Source organism: Danio rerio, chromosome 14 (genome assembly GCF_052040795.2).
Source record: "Danio rerio strain M-AB ecotype USA chromosome 14, GRCz13ab, whole genome shotgun sequence".
Taxonomy (NCBI): Eukaryota; Metazoa; Chordata; class Actinopteri; order Cypriniformes; family Danionidae; genus Danio; species Danio rerio.
In genome coordinates, this window is record NC_141034.1 from 58,351,303 (window position 1) to 58,357,500 (window position 6,198).

Sequence of the window (6,198 nt, forward strand, 5' to 3'; positions counted from 1 at the left end):
ATAAACACACACACATACAGAAGTAAATGAGCAGACTCAGTGATGGGCTGATGATGATCTGTTGATTTCTGCATGCTCAGACTCCATGTGGGCCTAATCATCAGTGAGATCTGACTGAAACTAAACACAGGTGATTTATTACTGTTTCTTTGTCTTTATGAGACACATTTGGCCCAAATGTTGAATTGTGAAGGTAATATGGAATAGAGACACACACATCTGTGTATTCTGTCAGTTTGGTAGAGCCGGTGTCCTGACGTTTGATCCCGTCATGCTACCCTGCATTTGGCTGCTTCTGAGGTTGGGTTAGGGATTGGGGATATTACAGCTTCATATCACACTGCTCTGCATTAAACTTTACACTGGCAGCAAAATCTGATGAGTGGCTGATTGCGTCACCACAATGTGCTGCCTACTTATTGAATAGGAGGTAGGACACTGAGAAAGGCAGGACAAGTCGACAGAACACTTGCAGCTTAATGTCTTGAGTTTGATCGTAAAGCAAGCGCTGATAGAAGTGTTCCCTCAGCACAGGCCAGTGCACATGACCAAAAAACTAACCAGTAATGCAGGCTACTCGTGTACATGCACAACAAATGAACTAACAGAAAACTGCTGATCATGCTGGAAAATAATCAATAAAACTGTTTTATTCAAATTAAATTGAAAAGGAATTAAACTGAACACACCAACATAATGTAAACATCAAACATGAAGATCAGCATTTCACTTTAATCTCGCATTCAAATTCAGAAATGTTTTATTTATGTGTCATGAATGTACACATGCAGCCACGGCTATGTGTGTGTGTGTGTGTGTGTGTATGTGTGTGTGTGTGTGTATTGAGCATGCTCTGATGCTGACAGCCTGACATGATGTCAACTTCTAACATTCCCACCAGCACATCAGAAGCGAGATATTGTGTTATAGTTGATTTGTGTTAACCCCCTCATCAAAGCTGTAGCAGTATTGTGGTGTATGTGTGTGAAAGAGCGTGAAGAATCATAAGAGTGTGTTCTTGTTTGCAGATGAATGTGAGTGAGTGTATGCTAATGCCGTTCACCCCTCCTCCTCCTCCTCCGCGCATGCGCAGGCGCTCCGGAGCGCTGTTTCGGCCTGTTTCGGCACTGGCCGGACATTTTCGCCTCTTTGTTTTACAGATAGTGGATTTAACTCGGATTCAGGCCGATTTCCAGCCGCCGCTCCGCCGGGAAACAGGTCAGTTCCGCTAAACTTCACCCGCTGCTCGCAGCCTGTCGCTCGGCCGCGTGTGGAGCTGCTGCTCGGACGGAGAGCCGCGAGTTTTCATCTATTCTGCTGTGTGTTTTCCGCTCGATGGCAGCTCTGCATGGCGTGTGTGTGTGTGTGCGCGCGCGTGTGTATGTGTGTGTGTGTGTGTGTGTGTGTGTGTGTGTAGGCCTGCAGGTCCTCGTGTGTTGTTGTGAAGAAGCTGAAAGTGTGTGTTTCGGGCTGTTTGAGGAGCCCGCAGAGCTGTGTGTGTGTGTGTGTGTGTGTGTTCTGCTCTTCCTCAGTATGGAGTCTCACTGAGCTTCATCATCCTCATCTCCTTCGTCGCGCTCTCTCTCTCTCTCTCCCCCTGTGTGTGTGTGTGTGTGTGTGTGTGTGTGTGTGTGTGTGTGTGTGTGTGTGTGTTGAAAGTTGTGCTCTGTCTGGTTGTGTTGCTCACATCAGATGCGGCCCTCAGGAAAACTTCATCCAGACCTGGAGCCCAGACTCCTGGAGACACACACACACACACACACACACACACACACACACACACACACACACACACACACACAGCTGTAGTGATGTTTGTAGTGTACAGACTGTATGTCCTGTGCTCTCCCCAAACCCAGCACACACTCCACACCTTTACATCTTCACACTCCTCCATCCTGTCTGCTTCATCAGCTGTTTACCCCATGGAGACTCGGTGTTCGTCCCCATGAGTCTGTGTGCATTCAGCTTTAGGACCCCAGTAGGATACAAAAATCCAGTACACACACACACACACACACACACACACACAGGTGAGCGGGTGTGTTTGTTTACAGTGTTCACTTTAAAGTAACGAGTATGCTGTGTGTTTGGTCAGCTATGTGTGTGTGTGTGTGTGTGTGTGTGTTTACTGCACTGAGAGACTGTACTGTGGTGAATCTGGCCAGAGCTGTGTTGAATGAGCGGCACATGTACAGATATCTGTGTGTTATGTGTCCAGTTGTGGTGCTGCTGTGTGTTAGGGTTAGGTGTGTGTCCCGCACAGAATCAGCTTTGCGAGTAATAATAATAATGTGTGTGTGTGTTATATATATATATATATATATATATATATATATATATATATATATATATATATATATATATATATATATATGAGCAGCAGCATCACACGCGCACACACGCGCACACACGCACACACACACACGCACACACGCACGCACACACACACACACGCAGCAGTGTGGTATGGCTGTGTTTCGACACTGGTGGGAGGCGTGCGTTGGCTCGAGTGCCGATATAGAGCCATCAGGCACTGCCACCCGTCTGATATTGCGTTTATTCCACAGTTTGACAGTATAGTCATGTGTGTATTAAGGAAAATTAAACACAGAGAGTCTCAAAACTCTTGCGTATGAGGAACTACTTTCTTCCGCCGTTCATTGACATCTGCAGCTGACGTCAGAACAGCAGGAGGCGCTGCTCATTCCCCATGGTCAGTGTAGCGCTGGTGTCTGACTGATTCTCTAGCGTGATGTCTACAGTGAGGACAGAAGCGCTGCAGGGCTCACACAGCTGCTGGACATCCTGGATAATGCTGCTGGAGGTGTAATATGCTGCTTTCACGCTTGGAGTAGTGCTTGGGTTTTGGACACAGTGTGTTGAGTTTGAGATTGTGACTGTTTTGGTTGCATCTGAGCCCAAATTGATTTGATGTGAGCTTTAAATGTGTTCGGCAGCGTCTGTGCGAGTGCATGCAGTTGTTGTCGTGTGAGCAGTTTGTATTGTTACGTGTTGAGCTCATGCGCAGCGTCAGGAGGCATTCAGGCAACAGGAACCAGCCAACAGTATCTGAGGTGTTCGCTAAAATGACTAAGTACTTGTGTGAAAGTAAAAGATGGAAGCAGTGTACTGACCCGCTGACTGCCTGGACCCGCTGTCTCGAGCACAAGACAATGTGTGTGCGTCTGTATCTGTGTGTGAATGAGTGTGTGTGGTCACGTGATGTGTGTTTTTTAGAGGTAGAGAGGAAGGAGGGCTGCTCAGAAATGCTATACGCCACTGTGGATGTGGATCGTTGTCGTTCTAAAATGCCATTTAAGAGCGGATTTGCAACGGGTGCGGGGCGGAGGATCGCAATGCGCCCATCGTCTATCATCCCAACCGTAATACGTACATAGCAGAGCTTGCAAACTGTGTTTTTTTGTCGACAACACGAACGTTGTCAACATAACTCACTGGAAATCCAAAATGCTTCCACACCGGCGACATTGAAAGAAGAGAGGGTTTAAGCTCTGTCGACGGGTCTCCTGCGTCTGCAGTTCAACAAGCACTTCAACAAGCCTGTTTTTCCCGCTTGGCAAGCCAAGCTGACGTCACATGGGGGCGTGGCAGCATCGACGATTCTATGTTTTGATTCGATAATCGAAATTGAGCATAAAATTCGATTTTTAATCTAAATCGTGACACCCCTACTCTGCTGCAATCAGGAGATCACAATAATTAACCCTGAACAAGCCAAACACAACAGCAGATCCCTGAGGTGTAAATACAGCACTATAGCACACACCAGAGCGAGAGAGATGCACTGATGCCCAGGTCAGACTGCAGGACGTTCACAGTAGTCGTGTGTCAGATGTGTTCACACTGCATGGCTCGGGCTCGTGTTCTGTCGGTGCTGTGTTTACACTGTAGGATGGATCGGCGGCGTCAGGAGAGTTCACACTGCTTGATCTCACAACCAAACAAATGCGAGAAGTGACATGGAGACAGCGCGAGAGCATGTGATATATCTAACGTTATTAACTACATCATGGAAAACGTGTGTTGCTCATTGGGCTTCTGTAGAGCATTAGCATCTCTCCTCACCTGTTTTAACTTTTCGACCTGGTTGTGATATTGATCAGATGACACGTCAAACAGACGGTGCTCCTGCCAAATTCACAGTAGTGTTTCCTCCATTTCTTGGGTCCAAATAAACTGAAGATGAGCTCTTTTAACTCCTCCTCGTCCTCCCGCTGGCCTGCAGGTACACACACTAGAGGATGCTGCTCTCTGATTGGCTGCAGGTGATTAGATGTTATGTTCAGTCAGGACTCATTTCACACAGCAGGATTATGAATCACCGACAGCTCCAGATGTTCAGCACGCCAAATATCTGACGGGTGTCTGCGACTCCTCGGAGAATCTCTCGTATCGTGTCTTTAAGAGTTCACACTGTGTGATTGTCTCTCGCGTGCACGAGCACCGATTTACCTGTGATCTCAGGCATCTGTCAAAACCTGTGGGCGAGGCAACATCAGGGCTGAAATCCTGCAGTCTGACTCTGCATTACTGGTTCTATACTGATCTGGGGTCTGTTCTATTACTGGTTCTATACTGATCTGGGGTCTGTTCTTTGTATGTGGATTACTCGGTTAGCTGGATGTGGTTCTTGATTTGACTGATCCAGGATCGTTTTGTTCTTCAAAGCTCAAACCTGTTCGGGAGCAGCAGCTCATCCCATATAAACAGGATTAGATCGGGTCAGCTCTGGCAAATGTACAGGGCTGTCAAAATTAATAGTTTTTTGGTGCACTGCGATGCAGACGTGGACAATTCGGTATCGGTTCAGGAATAATCGTAACCGGTTATTATGGACTGACGTCATTTATCTCCTATGTGCTCTGTAGTGAGGGAGGCGAGCGGGGGTATTTACAACACTCCAGGAGCCAACGCAGGGCCGACCTGTGGCATAGGCAGTATAGGCACATACTAAGGGCGCTGTACGTCCAGGGGGCACCAGAAATGAGCACGGTACAGTTGGTTTTGTTTTGGATATTCAGTTATAGCAGCAATAACTCAAAAACCTCGGACCCTAAAAACATCTAAAGTGTGTTTCCTACACAAAGACAAAGCTGCTTATGTTTCACAGCTGTCTTTCTTTTCTTTTCGCTCGACATTATGAGCACTGCTCCGTTTAAGCCCTCGCAATATGTGTTTAGCCGGGAGAGCTCGCGCGGAGTGGAGCTCTCAGTAAAGGACCGCCAGAAAATGCTTCTTTTTTCACGTTTGTTTTTGCTCGGCTCAGCGTGAACTCTCCCAGAGGGGTGTGTGTGTGTGTGTGTGTGAATTAGGGTTGTAACAATATACCGCTATGACGGTTTACCACGATTTGAATGTGCACGATTATCATACCATGAACAATTGCATATCAACGGTTTTAACCCTTAAAGACCGAGACAGCCGCCCGCGGCTAAAAATAAGTATTGCTCTTAAATGTTTAATAACTTTTGATCCGCTGATCCGATTCATACAATTCAAAGATTGGCATAAAGAAGAGAGTCTCAGCTTTCCAGTGCTGTATCACATAACATTCACGGACTTTCAGAGGCTCCGGAATCAGTGCGGTTACGTCATCAACATTTGACAACGCTGATTTGACAAAGAAACGCTCGTCACTGTGTCTCCGGACAAATCAGACATGATACATTGATGCATTGTCCCTCCTCCATGCCCAGATTGGTTCAAACTCGCTATATCACAACCAATAAGCATAGGTTTCACTTTTGTTTGTGGACCAACAATGAGCTTTTTGAACAACACGGAATGAGAGATAGGCATACATTTATGCGCGGCTAAATAAAACGCCAAAAAAAAAAGTTTTGCATGAAATAATTCTCATACTAAGTACTTTTGCATGCACAGCAGCACAGAAACATGACAAAACAGTGACACAGCAAAGACGAACTGCTGCTCTTGCTGTTTTCAAAAGACGCAAATGAAGGTGCAGCTGTTTGTCTGCATTGCAGACAACCATATCCAAATCCATATCCACAGACAACCATATCCATGCTGGCACATCAAACCTAAGGATGTTCCATATTGAATCTAGTTTCGTTATGTAACTATTTATAGTATAGTAAATATTTATATCTATTTTTTACTGAGGATTTGCACCATGTTTATTTGGACTTTATTTGGACTTTGACACATTAT

General features: G+C 46.0%; 1 protein-coding gene across 1 annotated transcript in view; it reads left to right on the forward strand.

Annotated features, from left to right (window-relative positions):
* The first annotated feature begins 1,105 nt into the window (after positions 1-1,105).
* pcgf3 (polycomb group ring finger 3) overlaps positions 1,106-6,198 on the forward strand; it is a 34,217-nt gene continuing 29,124 nt past the window's right edge. The window contains exon 1 of the mRNA XM_087282144.1: positions 1,106-1,218. The gene's annotated coding sequence lies outside the window, so the exon portion shown is untranslated. The remainder of the gene's footprint in view (positions 1,219-6,198) is intronic.